We start from the raw sequence: 20,217 nt of genomic DNA, 5'->3' as shown, positions 1-20,217 counted from the left end.
TCTTTAGTACCTCGCGGCTGGGATAGGGTGCTCTGGTTTCAAGTTTTGAGATTCCTTCATCATGTTCAAGCTCCTCTGCAGATTTATCAGCAAGCTCACCACCATTCAAGTGTCAAGACCCCCACTCCATCCCCTTCAATTGCAGCCATTCCCCTACCCAAACTCTAACCACAGTAGCTCCTTTCCCCCTCTTCTTCCCTCATTTTCAGTTCTCACACCGCTGGGATTCCTTCAATCGCAGCCCCAAAACACACCTTTTTACCTTCTATAGGATTTTCTAAGCCTATAGAACCTAGTCCTAGTCTTAAAACCCCCAAAGCTGCCCTAATTCGGGTGTTCAGAATTTCTGCACTTCATCTTCTTCCTTGAGAAGAGTTGCAGAATTTTTGAAGTTTCCAAGAAAACCTAACCTTTCCAAACTTAATCCCCTTTCTCTGAAACAGTTTCTAACTTACAGATTAGTAGTATTACTAATTCTGAATTACAGAAGCAGCAAACCGAGCCCCTTCTCCACCCTAGCTGAAACCCTAAATTTCAAAATTCAAATTTGAAACTTGAAATCCACCAAAGTTCAGTTTTGTTTACCCATTCCAGTAGGGTTTTAGACCTCTAAACCTATCAACCGAAGCCTCTGGAGACCTCAGTTAAGTGCTGGAATTTAATTAGAAGATTCTGAAGTTAACCCTAGACCTGGGATTTCATCATTGGTATCAGAGCTAGAAGTTCCAACAGCTTCTACGAGTTCACATCACCATGGACAACTCTGATGTAAGCCAACAACTGCAGCAGATCCTTGCACAACTAACTGAGACGAACAACAGAATTACCAACCTCGAGCAACCCAAGACAACTGACAGAGCACAAACTCGTCACCTTCCCCTCCCATAATCAATTTCCAAGTTTATGTACCCCATGGAGGAATCAATGGAGCAAGAAGAGACAGAGAAGATGATACAGAGTATGACCATCCCAGGAGATCCAGAGAAAGAAATGGGCACACGAGAGAGTCTAGGTATGAGAATCCACTTTATGATAGGTATGAACAAGATCATGAGAGGTATAAGCCAGACCGAGTTCCACCAAGGAGGCAGCCAGTACCCACCCACCAATCCTTCGAAGATCATATGAGGGCATACTTCAATAGAGGACAAGAGCCAAGAAGGGGAGCAGATCATCACAAGGTGAAGCTCTAATTGAAGGAATTCAATGGGATCCTTGATCCACAGGTATTAATCGTGGCATACCAAATCAAGAGAACTATACCTAGACGGCAGAGACAACATAGGTATTCTATGATTGGAGGGCAACACTCGACAACCACTTCGATTGGTATGACCTAACAAAAGAAAGGAAGATGCAGCTGACCAAACTAAATTCATTGGTGCAGCCAATACCAGGTCAAGAGAACTATACCTAGACAACAGAGAAAACACAGGTATTCTATGATTGGAGGGAAGCACTCGACAATCACTTTGATTGGTATGACCTAACAAAAGAAAGGAAGTTGCAGCTGACCAAACTAAATTAATTGGTGCAGCCAAGGAATGGTGGTGTACCGGATCAAAAGAATCATACCTAGACGGTAGAGAACCCCTTACTTGGAACCAGATGAGAAGAGAATTGACTGATAGATACCTTTCTAGACATTACATGGCCAGGCTCCAGGAACAATTCCACACTCTAAAGCAAGGTAACCTAACAATCTCTGAGTATATTCAGCAATTTGATACTTTGGTTTCTAGAATTAGTACTACAAAGAGCCCATTATAGTCCATGACTAGGTTTAAATTGGGACTCAAACCTGAGATTCAGTTGGCATTGGGGGTTACTGATGTAGACCTAGGGGACCTATTTGATAAAGCCCTTAGGGCTGAATCCTTGCAGCCCCAAAAGAAACTAGCAAGTCAGGATGTCAGAAAAGACCCTAACTTACCTTCCTCAACACCCACCTCTAGCCCTAATGCACCACCACCTAAGATGGATGCCAGAAGGAGTGTTCCCAATACTATCAATCTTGGAGGATGTTTGTATTGCCATGGGAAAGGACATTATGCTAGAGATTTCCCACAGAAAAGGGTAATTGTTGTATTTGATTCTAAACCCCAGGAACAGGAAGAAGAAGTAGAAGTAGAATATACTCCACTAGATGAAGAAGGCACTGATGAGGAGACAAGACAACATCACCTTAATGAATTGACCAAGATCTTAGTGGTCGGGATTGAACTAGAAGATTGGAGGAGTAGTATCTTCTACACCAAGGTAAAGATTAGTACTATCATAGCACGAGCTATTGTTGATAGTGGAAGCAGTGTCATGCTATCTTAGAAGAATTTGTTAGGAAGACTAGATTGAAGACCGAGAAGCATCCAAAACCGTATAAAATAATCCTTTTGAACAGTGCTAAAGTCAAGATTTGCAACATATGCCTAGTGCCAGTAAATCTCAATTCCTGTGCTGATGAAAGATGGTGTGATATTGCCCTTATGAAGTTGTCAGACATTATCTTTGGCAGACCTTGGCTCTATGATAATGATGTGGCCATCTCCAGCAGAGAGACCACTTGCACTTTTAAGCACAAAGGGTAGGAAGATCACACTCTTGCCATTGAACCTTAATGAAGAAGCAGACAAGCAGGCTTTCCACACTAATCAGAGAATCCCAACCATCCTCTCTTAGTGACTCTCTCAAAGATAGCACTAGAAGGGACATGCAAGGACTACAAGCGTATTGAACCTGGGCAAACATAGCAGTGTAGCACTTGAAGATAAAGTAGCACAAGACCCCCATTCATCGGGGACGAATGAATTCCAAAAGGGTAGAGCTAATGTATCTTGGGTCCCCCCCCCCCCAAAAAAAAAGAAAGAAAAAAAGGGCCCACGCCCAATCGTAAGTCAGGGAGGCTGATTCCATCCTAGGGGTAGAATGGTCAATTCCTACCCCTGAATCGAGCTATAATGAAGACCGAAATCCAGTAAATTAGTTTACTTAGAAGTCTTGAGAGTCAAGTCATTATTTATTTCCTTTTGTTTTGAAGTTTCAGTTTGGAAAGAGTCATAGAGTTGTGTTAACTCAGGAAAGAACTGTTTCCTTTTTAAGAAGTCTACTTTTAAGGATAACTTAAATTAGGAAGAATTAGTTCCTTTTTGAGTCCAGTTTGTAATTTGGTTTATTAGATCTTAAGTTACCTAATTAATTAGCATTAGGTGACTTAAAGTGTTTTAGTGAAATCTTAGATCCAAGGGTTGAGATCGCATAGTAATTTCCTTTTTATAAGTGTTTCAAAGTCCAAGTTAAGTTGTAATGGGACCCTAACAGTCAAGAAATCCTAGTATGAGATAGAGTCCTTTGTTTTAGGCTATAATAGCCTTTTCTATTGTAAGTTATTTTAGTCATGGTGGGAGATCTCGCCTAGATCTCACGAGATATCTCGCTATTTTGACATAGCGAGACGAGATGAGAGGCGAGATCTACGAGATGGGAGATCTCGCCACATCTCGCCAAGATCTCGCCGAGATCTCGCCATATCTCGTCGAGATCTCGCCTCTCTCTCGCTGCAACCATAAAAAATTGCCAAAAACTTGATTTTTTGTCGGAATTTGTTGGGGATTCCACTTCTAAACATCTTTAAGACATCTACAACATCAAATTATCATCATTCAAGCCTATTTCAACTAGATCTACAACAAAGGTAAGATTTTCCCCCAAATTTGAATTTTTTCAAATAGAATATTCTACAATTGGTGTGTGAATTTAGTGTAAATATATGTTGATCCACAAGCTTTGATCTAACTTTCATGGAAACCAATTTAATGTGACATTTAAACCTATATGTGACATACTATAGTGATGAGTTGACTTGGGAGTCATATGTGGCCACCATTTAGAATCAGTTGATGCAGAATGCTGAGTGATACTCTTGCTGTCTTGTAATCTTATTACTCACATACTTTTGTGATTGTGATTGTGAACTTATGGATTATGATTTATGACTTAATAAAAGTCTAAAACTTCTTATGGTTGTAAAATTTTGAAGCCATTTAAGTTCTTTGATAGTTTGATGTGTAATGTATTTAATACTTTATAGTTGATAACATGAATTACTTGATATCTCTACATTTCGGTTTTACACATAAGGTTGACTTAGAAGACGTAGTTAGGGTTATTTTCTCACAATTCTAAGGCCACCAATGTGTTCAAAAGGCCTTAAATAGATTAAATACCAAGTTTCAGCCAAACTGGGGCCCTAAAACCCACCGAGATGGGTCACCGAGATTACGCCAAAATTTTGGTAGATCTCGACCGAGATCTCGCCATCTCGGTCGAGATCTCTCTATTTTGGAGTGGCGAGATCTCGCTCGAGAGCGAGATCTCCCACCATGATTTTAGTCTTGATTAATGAATTGATTTGAGTTTGAGAAAGTCGTGGGATTCCCTTTGGTACCTCACGGCTGGGATAGAGTGCTCTTGTTTCAAGTTTTGAGATTCCTTCATCATGTTCAAGCTCCTCTGCAGATTTTTCAGCAAGCTCACCACCATTCAAGTGTCAAGACCCCCACTCCATCCCCTTCAAATGCAGCCATTCCCCAACCCAAACCCTAACCACGGTAGCTCCTTTCCCCCTTTTCTTCTTCCGACGTTTTCAGTCCTCACACCGCTGGGATTCCATCAATTGTAGCCCCAAAACACAGCTTTATACCTTCTATAGGATTGTCTAAGCCTATAGAACCTAGTCCTAGTCTTAAAACCCACAAAGCAGCCCTAATTCTGGTGTTCAGAATTTCTGCACTTCATCTTCTTCCTTGAGAAGAGTTGCAGAATTTTTGAAGTTTCCAAGAAAACCCTAATCTTTCCAAACTTAATCCCCTTTCTCTGAAACAGTTTCTAACTTACAGATCAGTAGTATTACTAATTCTGAATTACAAAAGCAGCAACCCTAGCCAAAACCCTAAATTTCAAAATTCAAATTTGAAACTTGCCACTGAAGTTCAGTTTTGTTTACTCATTCTAGTAAGGTTTTAGACCTCTAAACCTATAAACGAAGCCTCCAGAGACCTCAGTTAAGTGCTGGAATTTAATTAGAAAATCCTGATGTCAACCCTAAACCTGGAATTACATCAGAATCTCACCCCAAAATCTACTGGCATCGATTCTGTCTTACAACAGGAAGCTTGATCTTCACATGCTTACTAGCACAACCATGCCAGTTCATCCACAATAACGAGCTTCTTGGGAGTCATCCCCTCCCTGAGCTTTTTAGAACCGCTTATTCAACTCGCAAGAACATCAATGTGACCTCCGCCGAACATTGTTGCTGTCATGAACCCTGTAGCTGCGTCTGCTGATGCCTTCAATCAATTCATGGGTTAAATGGCTATGGACTTTGATAAGCACCAGCTCTTGGCAGTACCCTTTTAGTCCAACTTGATATGTCCACTGGCTTGGGGATTGTTCAGTACTCGCACCATTTTTGTGGGCCTTCAACTTGACGGAAATCCAGCAGTTTGCAAGTCATTAGATGCTCATTAATTTTGCAGTCCAACTATCATACTCATGAGGTTAAGGGTGTCCCTCCCCTGCCTAAATGTAATGGGCGTTTCTAAACTGAACTTTCCAATGCACTGTTATCTGCCCCACTCCCTTAGAGATTCCTGTTGATAAATGCATGAAGAGCATGACCAAGTGATTCCACATGAAGAACGGATTGTGTTCCATTTTTGCAAAATGTTTCATTTCGTTGTATTTCAATTCTTGCATACCCACTAGGAGTAGTTGTGGCATTAATTCATTTCAATAACCCAGATTTCACGACTGCACTTGAACTTGAGATACCAAATGATTTATTAACCCGGCTCCATTGAGTCTCAAATATCATATAAGAATTGACAGTACCACTTGAGGGAAGACAACTGAACCTTGAATTCACGGCCTGGGTATTGACCTTGGGGCTGTCACTGTCACCAATCATTCCTCCGGGGTTGTTTTCAATGGCAAGATGTGCAGAACCACCAATGTTGTAGTTGCTGCAACCTCTTCCGTCACCACGAATAGTTCCTGGCGTCTCTGGTTTGGCATCTGGCAGAGCTTCACGTGGGGGCAGAAGTTTCTGCCCGGCGTTGGGAGGTTGGAGAAGATGGTTTGGTTGGCTGTGGGTTTGACCAAAGCATTGTCTGGGTGATTCCACACTTTGAGCTAGACCCTGAGTCAGTCCTTGCTCCATTAGTATTAGGTGGGCGCAAGTTAATAAGGTGGTGGGTTGGAACCTGATTGCATGAAATGGGCTGGGCCCACTTGAATTCCTTAGGATATCCACTGTTCCAGTCTTTTGATTTCCCCATTTTGGATGAGTCCTTTATTAGGCCTAGTGTAGTAGAGAATGCGCGGGATTGTTTTGAAAAAGCCCTACGTGCGGAAGAATTATTGGCATCCAACAACAAAAGGTTTGGATACCAAACCAGGGAGGTTAGACAAAAATTTCCAGCACCAAAACCTACTACAACCCCCCTTACTCAACCCACATTTCCTACCCGACAAGATAAGGGCAAGGCTCCTATGACTTGTGGCAGCCAAACACAATGTTTTCATTGTCAAGAGATTGGACATTATGCTAAATGTTGCCCACACCGTCAAAAGATTAATGTTGTTGCTAAGATTGAAAAGTCAACAGAGGAAAAAGATCTTGATCTATTCCCATACCCGCTCGATGATGACGACTATGATGGAGCTGCATATGATGAGGATGATGCTAATAGATGTGATGCTTATGGCATTCATATAGTACGCTGCATCTTGATGGCTGAAACCAAAGGAGAGGACTGGCGATGCAATTGTATCTTCTACAGCTATATGAAGTCCATAGATTATACTAAGGGTGTCAATCGGTACGGTACCAACTTTGAATACCGAAAACCAGAACCGTACCGTACCGAATTTAAACGGTACGATACAGTTTTGGTATTTACAAAAACGGTTCGGTACAGTTTCGGTATTAAATTGGTCGGGAAAACGGTTTAAACATGGTATCTAGTGCGGTACAATTTTTGTACAAATGAACTTACGTCACTTTTGTTATTAGTTCATTAAGATCCTAATGAAATTGTGATCAACCAATCGATATAATTTGAAATTAACATAGATAAAACAAGTAAATCTAATTAATAGAGACAAAACAAGTAAATCTAAGAAGATGAGTGAATGATGAAACGAAAAACTGAAATAGGGAATTAGGGATAAGGTAAAGGTAAAGTGTTTTAATTGTAAAATTACAATTTATATCCCTTAATTTGGTACGGTACCAATTCGGTACGTACCTACGGTATGAGTACCTAAAACTGGAACCGTACCGAAGAAATTCGGTTTCTGTACGTTCCGTACCGAATTTTGAATGGTACGGTATGGTGCGGTTTTAGACGGCGCGGTTCGGTACGGTTAAACAGTTTCGGTACACATTTGACTCCCTTAGATTATACCGCTTTGGTGATAGTTTACAATGGGAATTGCATTAATGTTACTTTAGACACCTTTGCGAAGAAAGCAAACTTGATGGTGGAGAAGCACCCTCAACCATATCAGGTATCCTTGCTGAATGGAGAATACTCTGGAGGTAAATCAACGGTGTTCCGTAGCACTGAAGCTTCATTGAGATGAGGAAGAGGTATAGTGTGATTTAATCATTATGCATCTTACTGATGTTCTGTTTGGTTGACTATGGATGTATGATAACGATATTATGGTCTAGGGGAAGAAAAACTAGTGTGTATTCAAGTTCAAGGGACTTCACACTATCCTCCATCAGTCAATGTCCCAGCTGAAATGTGTTAGGAGGTCCTTAAGTACCAACCGAAAGGGGACTAATGAAGCACAACATTTGTTGTCCTTACTGTAAAAGAAGCTGTTGGTTGTTCCTCACAAGGAGTTCATTCACACTGGCCATGATATAGGGCTGGTACTAGCTCTTGTTACAAAAGAAGTTACCCCTCCACCTGAGGTGACATTCCCTCCACCCATCAAGGAGTTACTTTCTGATTTTTCTGATGTGGTTCTTGATGAGTTGCCTAATGAGCTGCCTCCTATGCGCGATATTCAACATGCCATTGGTATAGGGTTCAATGTTACCAAACCTACCGGCTTATCGGTTTAGCCCACAGAGCACAATGAACTCAAACGACAAGTGGATGAGTTGCTACATAAAGGAATCATTCAGGAGAGCTTAAGTCCATATGCTGAACTAACATTACTCACTCCAAAAAAGGATGGCTCATGGCACATGTGTGTGGACAGTAAAGCGATTAACAAGATTCAGTCAAGTATAGGTTTCCTATATCGCGGCTTGATGACATGTTAGACATGCTATCCGGGGCTAAGATCTTTTCCAAATTGTATCTTAGAAGTGGTTATCATCAGATTCGTATTCGGCTTAGAGACGAGTGGAAGACTGCCTTCAAAACCAAGGATGGACTATTCGAATGGAAAGTCATGAGGGTGATGACACATCACACAAGTACTCTGTCCTTTTATTGGTCGATTTTTGGTTGTATACTTTGATGATATATTGATCTACAGCAAGCATCCAGATGATCACATCGATCATCTACGGCAAGTCTTGAGAGTGCTTCGCCATGAGAAGCTATATATCAATCTCAAGAAATGCTCCTTTATGCTGCCAAATGTTGTGTTCCTTGGTTTTATTGTCTCATCACAGGGGGTTGAAGTTGATCCAGAGAAGTTAAAAAGTATAACAGATTGGCCTACACCAAAGACAATCACCGAGGTTCCTAGTTTTCATGGACTTGCATCGTTTTACAGGAGATCCATTTGGAACTTTAGTGTAGTCATGGCACCTATTACGGAGTGTTTGAAGCAAGGCAAAGGAAATTAAGTGGCCAACAGCGGAAACCAAAGCCTTTCATCTTATCAAGCAAAAGATGACAGAGGCTCCAATACTTCGCTTGCCAGATTTTGACCGTTATTTGAGGTAACAACTGATGCCTCACATATGGTCTAGGAGGTGTATTGATGCAAGGAGGGCACCCCCTCGCTTTCTATAGCGAGAAACTCAATGATGCCAAACGACGCTATTCAACATATGATCTAGAGCTCTATGCTGTTGTCCAGGTGTTACGCCATTGGAGACATTATCTCATCGGCAAATAGTTCATTCTATATACCAATCATGAGGTCCTCAAGTATCTACATTCACAGAAGTCGATCAGCAACAGACACGCTAAATGGGTTGCTTATCTACAAGAGTTTGTGTTCGCAATGAAGTACAAAGCAGGAAAGGAGAATACAGTGGCTGATGCGTTGAGCCAAAAAGTACTTACTCTTAGCACATTCTTAGCACATGCAGTTAGCATTGATTAGATATGTGATGAGTATGCATCTGACGAAAATTTCAACATGCCATACAAGGAGTTACAGCAAGGCAGGCAACATCATAAATACTCACTTCACAATGGGTATTTGTTTTTGGGAACTCGGTTATGCATTCCAAATTCTTCCCTACGACATCACCTTATACAAGAGTTGCATGGTGGAGGTTTGGGAGGTCATTTCGGCAGGGATAAGACTATCATACAAGTTACTAATCGGTATTATTTGCCTCATATTGCAAAGGATGTTGATCATGTAATCAAGAGATGTAGAGTCTATCAGCTACCCAAGGGAACCAAGCAAAATACAGGTCTGTACTTGATGAGCACATTTATGTGTGAAATCTTAGGGCATAAAGCATGCATTTTATACACTTAGAGTGGAGTTACCTTGGGTTTTTATGTTGGTTTTGCAGATTTTAAGACTTTTCAAGATTTAAGCAAATATTTGGAGTTTTCAATCATGCAATTTTACACGTCAAGAAGTCCATTTAAATTCTCAAATGCGAAAATGGGCCTGATCTGGAGCATGATGGGCTAGAGATGTGTGATTATGGGCCAACTCCGAAATATTGAAGAGATAAAGAAGGCAAATTTGATCTACGGCTAAGATTATAAATTATCAATAAAATCTACAGAGATATTATTGAGAGAGTCCACATGGAGAAAAGAGTCGTTGCATACTTCAATATCTTATTTTCTATTTGGGACTTGATTAAAGAAAGAAAAAGAGGAAAAAGAATTATATTCAGATAAGGATGAAGCAAAAATCCCGTTTTTGAATGTCTCTGTCCAGTTTCGATCAAGCCCTTCATCGAACGGTCATCCGATGTCCGATCGTGCTGATTTTTGGAGGAGAGCTTCACGACTACTTAAACCTCAAATCCAACGGTGGAATTATGCATCTGATCTCTCTAAGTCGGTGCGATTAGTACGTCAAAACCCTAATTGGCTGAGTCAGATAGGAACCCTGAGTTTTATTCAAATTCAGCCGTGCCTCATATCTCATGAAAACTCTATAAAAGGAGAGCATACTCCATCAAAGGAGAACGTATTCTAGAGCTTAGTAGAAGCATTCTTTATTCTCTCTTCAGTTTATTTAGGCTTTCTCTAGTTTTCTTTTCTTGCATTTGTGAGATTTAAATTTCTAGATTGAATGTTTAGGTTTAATTTTTTTATGTAATGCAATTCAAGTTCAAGTTTCAAGTTTTTAGATTCGTTTTTCTTTGGGTCTAGCAATTGCCGATTTAGATCATTCCAGATCTAGATCTGGTTGTTAGGGTTGGTTGAGATTCGAATCGTTTGTTCAATTCACAAGTAAGTAACCTTCTTTATTAATCTTCTCTCCTCCCTCCATTCCCGCTTCTATCTACCCCTCCATATTCTTAATTTAGGATTTACTTTCAGCATTTATTTATTGTTCTCCCTTCCCCTGGATCCTTGATCAGAGATGCCTATAGTCGTGCCTCTCTTTGGTTAAGGTTTCCATTTTACTTTCTGCAATATACTTTCTGTTATTTATTTTCTGCAATTTACTTTCAGCATTTATTATTGTTCTCCCTTCCCCTGGATCCTTGATCAGAGATGCCTACAGTCGTGCCTCTCTTTGGTTAAGGCTTCCTTTTATTGTTTTGTTTATTGCTTTGTTATTTACTTTATGCATTGTTTTTTTTCTTTAATATCCGTTCCCCTGATCGGTGGACTGTAAGCTACGGCAAAGGGTCCACGGTCAAAGTCATTATTATTATACTCCCCTTCCCTCGATCCAGAGCTGACACTCGGATCACTTCCCTTTTCCTTTTATTTTTATTGTTCGCATTTTTTTTCTTGTCTTTATTTATGCATTGATTGTGTTTAATTTATTTTTCGTTTCAATTCGATTGCATTAGATGTATAGATTAGGATTGTTTAGTTTAGTTAATTAGTTAACAAAATTTGAATCATTCCACTCTCGCATTACTATTAAGAAGTTGAATTCTAAGTGGCATATCTCTTGAGATCGACCTGTTAGCTACACGATACCGTGCGCTTGCGGTTACTTTTAAATTTCACAAACAGTACTCACCATTACCAGTTCCTCATTCACCTTGAATTGATATTAGTATGGATTTCGTACTTGGGCTACCCTCAACAAAAGAGCGATACGACTCCATCATTGTGGTTGACCGATTCTTAAAGATGGCTCACTTTATACCATGTCGCAAGCCCTTTGATGCATCTCACGTTGCAAATATATTATTTAAGGAGGTTATACGACTATATGGGTTACCGAGTAGTATTGTCTTAGAAGCCAGATTGTCATGTCAAGTTCATGAGCTACTTTTGGAAGACATTGTGGCTGAAAACTAACACAAAGTTACAGTTTTTAACCACATTCCATCCACAAACTGACGGCAGATAGAGGTGGTGAATCGAAGCTTGGGATAATTATTGAGGTGCTTGGTTTGTGATTATAAGAAGACATGGCCATCATACTCGACATAGCTATGTTTGCTTACAACAGCTCAGTTAATCATACGACAGGTCGTACTACATTTGAGATTCTACTTGCAGTTCAACCCCGTCGGCCTATAGACCTCATCCCATTAACACCACAAACACGTGAGTATTGAGGTTGACTGCCCCATATCACAGAGGTACATGCTGATGTTCGCCGAAAAATAGCTCTCAGCAATGATGTCTACAAGGCTACAACAAATCGTCATCGACGATATGTGGAGTTTCAACCGGGAGACATGGTGATGGCTTGTGTCAATCCAGAAAGGTTCCAACATGGGGTCAACAACAAACTCCATCCAAAGAAGATGGGTCCATACAAGGTGTTGAAACCAAGGAAAAAAATTCGATCGATATGAACATTTCGACCGAAACTGGATACTTTTTTCCTGATTTTTGAAAACTCAATTTCGAGCCTCAAACGCACTCAAATTGATTTGGATTTTTGCACACTAGCTATTTCAAGCATAATAAACACTATAAAACTACTAGTTTACTAAAAAACTACTGAAAATGTAACATCCAACATTCCAAGTATATAGTACATGAATCAGAGAAGAAGTGGGAATGTTATTACTTACAAGTCTATTCTATTCAAGCCTCAAGGTCTCCCTCTTCCGTCTGCACCCCATACAAATGACAATATAACTCCCATGATGTTTGCCCCCGCCCCATATAGTTTTGGACATAGTCAAGAACTGCATATCTATATGTGGCCTCATCCACGTGCATAAGATTTCCTAACGGTGGGAAGTTTTGAATCTCCAAAGGAACTGGTGGTGGTGGGCCTTGTGGCTGTGTAATAGTGTGGAAGATCTGCTCAACAAATGAAAGAGCACCCTGCCCCTGGCTCTCAGGAGAAGGATAAGGATACTGATAAGGTCCCAGTGGCTGACTCTGATAATCGACAGTGGGAGGGACACCATAAGCTCCATAGGCCGCTCCATAACCATAAAACTCCACTCGTGGCTAACTGGCCTGACCCCGGAATCGATAGCCAGGAGGGACACCATCGTTAGAACCAATACTCTCCACAGCAGTATCATATGAGGACTCTGCAGGCCTATGCCATCCGGATCCTTTGGAGGTGGAGGAGTCTCTAGCATCATCAATGCTCATCGATCTCATAGATCCCACCAAGCTCTCGGCATCGGATGGATGGTAGGACCCATATGATGGCTTGTCCTCTGTGCTCCAGCCGTGCTGTCTCCCCTTCCCCTTCCTTGAATATGTAGAGGAAACATTTTTGCCTCGAGATGCAGCTTCAGTATGGTCTGAATCCTGTGTCGCGTGGGTGAACTGACTCTCTCCTGTGAATCTTGGTGGTCGTCCTCCCCACCCTTGACTCTCACGTGGTGGTGGTTTGTCCTTAGGATCAGCTGAATCCTGATCACGAGGTCCCACACCCTCCTCATCCCCTCCATCATCCCCGTCATCGCCATCGTCATCATCACCACCATCATCGTCATCGCCGGAGGCCTGAGTCACCTCATCCTCAGTGTCGGACCAGAGAATCAAATCCCCACTCTGGGTGGATACACAAGGGTGTGGCACGACGGGACAGGCGGGCTCTGCATGTGGCCTCCCCTCCTGGGCCATGAAGTCCCCCACATCAGCCCCCATCTCCTCTGTAATCTGTTTATTGGGAAGACCTCCCTCCTCATCCAGCAATCCGTCTCCACTGTCCCTAATCTAGTCAACTATTGGGTTATCATCATCATCCATCTCAAATATGTCGGCCAACTCGATATTGGTGCTCTCTCTATCCATCCCCTGTCTAATATGATCCTCTCTCAGTCTCATATTATAGTGTAGGTAGACAAGGTCTTTTAGATGATTCACACCCAATCGGTTGCGCCTCTTCGAGTGAATGAGGCTGAAGGTGCTCCAATTTCGTTCACAACCAGTGGCAGAACATGTCTGGGAGAACACTTTGCTTGCAATCACACTCAAGTGGTGTGAGTCACGTCCAAATTGCAAGCACCACTCAGCTGCAACAAACATAGACTCCAACACGACCGAAGCTCCCAGTGGCATCCCTAAATTAAAGATAGAATATAATAATTAAATGTATAATGAAATAAATGAATGAACTTACCCGCAGGGGCGGTTTCCCGTCCCGATACGGCCACAACACGACCGAAGCTCCCAGTGGCATCCCTAAAAGCCTTTCTCTAATATATAAAGAGAAAAAACAATAACTAGTTACTAGGTTAATGACTTAGTATAAAACTATGAATTGTGAATATCAAATGATTCAAATCACTATCTCACCTCCATAAGGATGATTGCTTGTTTAAATGTATCTGGTTCGAACTTCTCCACTACAGTTTGGACAGCATCCATCAAATCCTGCCTCATCCCAAGATTGTCCTTGTAATGGTACCTGGGATTTAAATAGTATGCTGTGTAAGAAAAAGTATGTCATAAAAGGGAATAGTTAATGCTTAATAGTGTGATAACATAATGAAAATTAAATTAAATACTAGACTTAACAACTCACCAGCCTTATGCAGTGGATGCTGCAACATAGACTCCCATCTACTGTTGATGATTTGAAGGACTTTCTTGTTGCTGCGTGAATGGACTGGAGCAACTTGCTGCTTCATCCTATCTACTGCAGCAAATAAGTGTGGTAGAGTAGGTTTTCTCTACTGATCTACCATCCTCAACACATTCACCACAGGCTCAAGCATCTTCACCACTGTCCTCACATTGTGCCAGAAAGTCTCATCGAGGATGGTCAGCTCTCCTTCCTCCCACTGATGAAGAACCCTTCTAGTTAAACCACTCCTCTGATGCAAACATACTCCTAAGGCCAGTCTTCCTACTCTCAAAGCTCTGTAGTGCTATCCAATTAGTAGCAAATCTGGTTATGCTTGGCCTCACTAACTCACCTTGACACTTGTCCCTCATCATCCTTAATGCATAGGTGTGGTTATATATGAAGGTGCTAAAATGTCGAGCTTGCTCCACGGTATTCTTCACAAGCTTGACCTTTCCAATCTCCTTCAACATTAAGTCAATGCAGTGAGCAGCACAAGGAGTCCAAAAGAGCCTATATCTGTCCATCCATCAAGGCATCAAGCCATCAATACAAAGTTATAAAGTGTACATTTATATGTGTAATGTAAATATATGTATTTACAAATGAAAATTAATACTATATGTTTAGATACCTGGAGTTCTCCTGCATCTTCAACCCAGCGTTCTTGTAGTTGGAGCCATTATCAGTCACAATTTGAACCACATTTTCCACTCCAACCTCCTTCACCACTTGCTTCAATAATTTGTAAATGTATTTTGCATCCTTCTTCTCACCGGATGCATCTACTGACTTGCGGAACACTGTCCTCCCATCTTAATTCAACATGAAATTGATGATGGACTGTCTAGTGGGACCAATCCAACCATCAACCATCAGAGTCACTCTATAATGATTCCACATGGGCTTTAATCCCTTAATGTACTCATTTATGTCCTCTTTATGCTTAGGCAAATACACATTATATATCTCATATGGAGTGGGGCCCTGTACACCACTCCCAGCCCTGCCTATCTGCTCAATCATATCTCTATAGTAGGCCCCTGGGCTGTATGTGCTGGAACACTATGGTAATGTGCCCATTTGGAGAAAGCCATCCCCACTTTCTCCTTCACACTCCCCCATAAGTGCTTCAACTTTCTCTGTTTATGCTCAGGCCTCGCAAATAGGGCCGGATCATTGCGAAGAATCTCAAGATTCGGATCTGTAGGATGTGCTGAGGAAGCTCGACCCCTTGTAGGGGCCCGTGGGATAGGATCCTCCTGCCTCACACTCTGAGACCTCCTCATAGGGACTTGGGAGCCACTTGTGCCTCCCATACCTATTGGCTGTTTAGAGGACCCACAACCCAGACCCCTCTGTTGCCTCCTCATGTCATCAATCCTCTGTTGCTCCCTACACATCATCATCGCCCTCCTCAGCTGATTGGCCTCTGGATCAGGTTCACTGTCTCCTGGCTCATCCCTACCATAACCCTCAGGATCTGGAAGGTCATCTAAGCAGACATCCTCGAACTCATCCCTCTGTGTTCTCTTCTCTTTCCTCTTTTGCTTTGTACCAGTAATATATGAGGCCATTGCCCTCTTGACCTCTATGGGCACCTTTGGGCACCCTGTTACATCCCTGTTGCCACCAGCTAGATGCACCTTCAATCTAGTGGCCCCACCTCCTCCTATTTGTTTCTTACAATAATTACACTCGCTCTTCCTCCTATCAGCTATAAGTGGCCTCCCATGTTCCCAAGCTATGTCTGACATCTTTAAAATAGAGTGCCTGATACAAGAAACACACACTAAGTATCTTGAAAAGCTCCACAATATGCTCCAAAAATGACATACATGCTTCTAATAATAACCTCCTATTTTTATATATAAAAAAAATATATGTATAACTATATAAGTATTTTTTAATATATAAATAATTTTAAAATATATAAAATACACAAACTATCTTAAAAATATCCACAACATGCTCCAAAAATTGCATACATGCTTCCACTAATACTCCGCTATTTTAAAATTTAAAACAGAAATTAATTAGTTTTTTTAATATTTAAATATTTTTTAATTATTTAAATATATATTAAATACAGTAAAATTACATAATTAACAGAAAAAAAAATTAATTCAACACCATCACAGCAATATGGTGTCTCAACTCTCACATACATTCATTTGAAGCTTATACATGTACTATACATATACATTTTTAGCAATATACATAATTTAGTAAATAATTTTTAATAACAGAAAAATAAAAAAATAGTAGAAAGAATAAAAAAATAAATTTGACACTACAAATTCATAGATCAACACTCTAAAGTAAACATATATAAATTTGGAAGCAATCTAACATGATTTAAGGCACAAATGAAACAAAAATAAAAAAATGAGGAAGTTGGTTACTCACCTTGCAAGATTTGAGAAAATGCAAAAATGGAAGAGAAAATCAAGTGTTTGATGGAAATGGAATACTAGAAATTAGGTGTAGAAGGGGATGCAACAAAAGAAATCAGCAAGAAATTCAAAAGGAGGTCGAAATGGCTCTGACGATATGGCTCGGTAGGTCGAAATAGCGACAAAATGTAAAAAATGAGCTCGATTTGGATACTTTAAAGCCTATGCAGGTATCATTTCGGCCCGATATGGTATTGGGCCGAAATATCGACTCGTATCGACCGAAATATCGGTCGTACGAAACGATAGAGGATACATTTCGTGCCTATACCTATATTTCGTTTCGATTTGGAATTTTGCAGGCATTTCGGTCGAAATTTCGACCATTTCGATCGAATTTTTTTCCATGGTTGAAACACATTGGACCAGCTGCTTATGTACTCGACCTATCAGAAGAAATGAACATAAGTGTTGGTGCAACCTAGAGGGGGGGGGGTGATTAGGTTGTACCTCGTGGATTATCCCAAATTCTCGGTTTGATTGCAATTTCAATGTAAGTTGATAATTTAAATTAAATTCAATAAAGGCAAGCAATCATAACACAGAATTTATAGTGGTTCGACTATACAAGTCTACGTCCACTCCTCTCTTGGCCTCAAAAGAGTGTTCCACTATTGATTCTCTTTCAATACAATGGGTAGAGATCAAACCCTTACAATAATCTTTGTTGCGGGGCAAGAGTACTCTTACAATCTTTGTTTAGCAAGTAGGGCAAGAGCACCCTTCACAATCTTTGTTAACGGGCAAGAGCACCCAAGACCAAATTCTAATCAACCTAGACTAGAATTCAACAACCAATACAAATACAAGAAGTGTCGGATATTACCTGAACAAGAGATGTGACACTTTACCTCTTGTGTGAGTGTGATGCAATGTGAGTTGTATGCTCAAATGGAAATGTATGCACCACCAACGCCTTTAATCACCTCAAGCTTGGCTTCCGCAAGCTTAGTAACACCTTGGTATATCTCTTCCAGGTTGGGAGAGGGTGATAGGCAAAGCACAATGCCTTTAGGCACCTCGAGCTTGGTTTCCACAAGCTTGCTTAATACCTTGGAATGTTCTTCAAGGTTGGGGAGAAGGTGAAAGGCAAAACACAAGGCTTTCTTGCAATTTGAGAGCTTAGGATTACTTGGGGAGTGGGTGATCAAGTGTGGGTGTTCAACCTCTCAAATGAGGTGAAATGGGTTTATATAGAGCACCTTTGAGTGCCAAAACCCAATCCCCAATGGATAGAAAACGGACACATTTTAAGTCCAATTTTCAGCCTAGACGGACATCAGTCTGGTCAGACAGTCGTCCGTCTTAAAAGAGCCGTTAAACTAGCCGTTATAGGCTGTTTTTACACCAGACGGAATTCCGTTTGGTCAGCCGGCTGACCAGACTGTCATCCGTCTCAGACGGAATTCCATTTGACCAGGCAGAAATTCCGTCTGGCCTTCTGTTTATGAAGAATCAGAAAACACCAAACTAGACGGTCGACCGTTTGCCTAGACGGTTGACCGTCTGGACTCTGTTTTGCTGAATTACATTTGGACTTGGACTTTGCTTGGGTTTTTGGACTTCTTGGTCAACCCTAAGCATCATACACCTCACTAACATGTCCTAGGTCAGTCTAGTGACATGAATTACATATTACACATGAATTTACATATGCGTGTATGCGAGAGTGTCCTAAGTCCTAATTCAACTTAAGTCTTGATCTTCAACTTGATCTTTGACTTGATCTTGTGTATCGGTCTTGATACTCATCTTGACTTTGATTCTTTGTCTAAGATGGTTGGATTTGACTTGAGCTTGACTCTCCGATATTTCTTTGGCCCGGTCATATTGCATCGAGATTCACTGTAGTGATGAGATGGCATTTCTCAACAGTCATGTCCATCTTGGCATGGTCATCTCGACTTAGACTTCATGTCCATCTTGGCATGGTCTTAGCTTTGGCTTGACTTGAGCATATGGCTTTGACTTGGAGTTGGTACACTTGTTTCTCAACTTGAACTAAAACAATACAACTCAATATAGCCATTAGTAATTTATGTTTGTTATCATTAAAACCAATGGAGGCTGATGTGGCAAATACTGACATGACATTTCCCAACAATAAGCAATGTCTTCAATGTGGCTAACTTATATCTTTATGTAGGACACCACTCTGATGATGGAGACATTGAACAAATCTTGAGGTCACCCCAACACAAGCCACCAATCACTAACATCATTGAGGAGGTTTTGAATGGCTCTTACAAAGCTACTCGTCGTGGCACTGGATACCATGTTTTCCTCGTCAAATGGAAGAATCGTCCACGACATTATAGTACTTGGATTCATGCTGATGATTTCAAGAAATTTAATCCCGATTTGTATGAACGTTACCTGTCATTTATTCATTCATCGGAGATGAATGTTTTCAAGCTGGGGAGAGTTGATGCAGAATTGAAGACATATTTAAGAAAGAAGAAACCCATTGGATCAGATCCATCAAAGGCCTAAAGCTATCACCCAAATCAGCCTATGGCTTTCATGGGCTAGGACTGTTTTAGTGAGTTAAAGTTAGCCCACATATTTTGATCTCCATGGTCTAAACCTAAGCCCAAGTCTAGTTCTTGAAAAGTCAATAAAATGGGTTGTGCTTTGAAAATAAAAGAACTCATTGTTTAATGAGTTTTCCTTTGTCAAGAGTTAGGTAGTAGTTGAGATATTAATAGGTAGGTGGTGTTAGCTAGTGTTTGGATGTTACCATTAATGTTTATGTTTGTTTAGAATGCTATATAAAGAGACTTATGTAAGAGGTGAGGACACACAACTCATCAATTAAAATCAAATTGCTTTGTTAGCATTCCTTCTCTATGGAGAATCCTTGTGTTTGATCAAGGTAGGTGTGTTCGATCTAATCGATCCACCTTGCTATGAGAAGCCCGGGTGTTACATTGTTATTCTCAATTCCCTCATATTGTCCTTTGAATTTCTTCATCATAGTTTTGCCCCTATTTTGAAGATATATTTAGCCCGTATTGTTATGCTATTATCCTTATAATACCATTCTAGTTTCATCCCTCTTTCACATCTGAATTCTGTTTCATCTTAAGTCTATCAAATTTGAAATTGATTCCCTGTGAAAGGTCCTATTTTGCTATTGTTTTGATCAATCAAATACAATACTACATTAGGTAGACAACTGCATGGTCCTTCTTGGCTGCAATTCTCAATCAATTTATTCATCTAGACAATGGATACAAAGAAAGAATAGGCTATTTATAGCCTACTAAAATGCCTTGACTCTAAGTATAATGCCTTTATAGATTAAGATCCCACCACATTAATTGAAAGATCTAATGGACCCTAATTGACA

At 40.6% G+C, this 20,217-nt stretch overlaps 1 protein-coding gene across 1 annotated transcript in view; it reads left to right on the top strand.

Moving 5' to 3' along the window:
* LOC149015804 (nucleotide-sugar uncharacterized transporter 2-like) overlaps positions 1 to 20,217 on the top strand; it is a 91,068-nt gene that overhangs the window by 40,991 nt on the left and 29,860 nt on the right. The gene's annotated exons all lie outside the window — the stretch shown is intronic.

This window comes from Hakea prostrata, chromosome 5 (genome assembly GCF_041222555.1).
Source record: "Hakea prostrata isolate BN-2017 chromosome 5, UWA_Hpros_2, whole genome shotgun sequence".
Taxonomy (NCBI): domain Eukaryota; kingdom Viridiplantae; phylum Streptophyta; class Magnoliopsida; order Proteales; family Proteaceae; genus Hakea; species Hakea prostrata.
Note: the sequence above shows the minus strand (reverse complement) of the source record. Positions and strands in the feature narration are given on the sequence as shown.